The sequence below is a fragment of the Crocodylus porosus genome, unplaced genomic scaffold (assembly GCF_001723895.1).
Source record: "Crocodylus porosus isolate Cpor-Errol unplaced genomic scaffold, CroPor_comp1, whole genome shotgun sequence".
In the NCBI taxonomy this organism is placed as follows: domain Eukaryota; kingdom Metazoa; phylum Chordata; order Crocodylia; family Crocodylidae; genus Crocodylus; species Crocodylus porosus.
The window spans coordinates 14733894-14734616 of record NW_017728913.1 but is presented as its reverse complement, the minus strand read 5'-3'; positions in this window follow the sequence as shown (position 1 = coordinate 14734616).

Genomic DNA, 723 nt, shown 5'->3' with positions numbered 1-723 from the left:
GCCCGCGGGCACGCTGGAGTCATTTGTCTAGGGAGCCTAAGGGAGTTAGAGGCCCGGCTCCTTCTGACAGGCAACAGAAGCTGGGCACCTAACTCCCTTAGCTTCCCCCCCCACACACACACACTTAGCTCTCCCACTCCCCCAGGAGACAATCTGGGGCACATGGCTTCTAAGGAAAGACTGAGGGAACTGGGCTTAGTTAGTCTCGAGAAGAGGAGATTGAGAGGGGACTTTAATAGCAGCCTTCAGCTACCGGGAGGCAGCGGTCCCTCTAGGCTGCATGGTGCACAGGGCTGCCAGGCGCCTGGGGGGGACGCACGCACCACACAGCATAGAGGGACCGCTGCCTGAAGAGAGGTTGGAAAGAGGATGGAGCTAGACTGTTCTTAGTGGTGGCAGAGGACAGAACAAGGAGCAATGGGCTCAAGTTGCAGCAAGGGAAGTTTAGGTTAGATATTAGGAGGAATTTTCTCAGTAGGAGCATAGTAAAACACTGGAACAGGTTACTTAGGGAAGTGGTGGAAGCTCCATCCTTGGAGGTTTTGAAGACCCGGCCAGACAAAGCATTGGCTGGGATGATCTAGTTGGGGATGGCCCTGCTTTGAGCAGGTGGTTGGACTAGATGACCTCCTGGGGTCCCTTCCAACCCTAATTTACTATGATTCTGTTCTTTGAATGATGAGAGGTACCTATTTTATGGAAAGCTTTTCAAACCAGGATGTC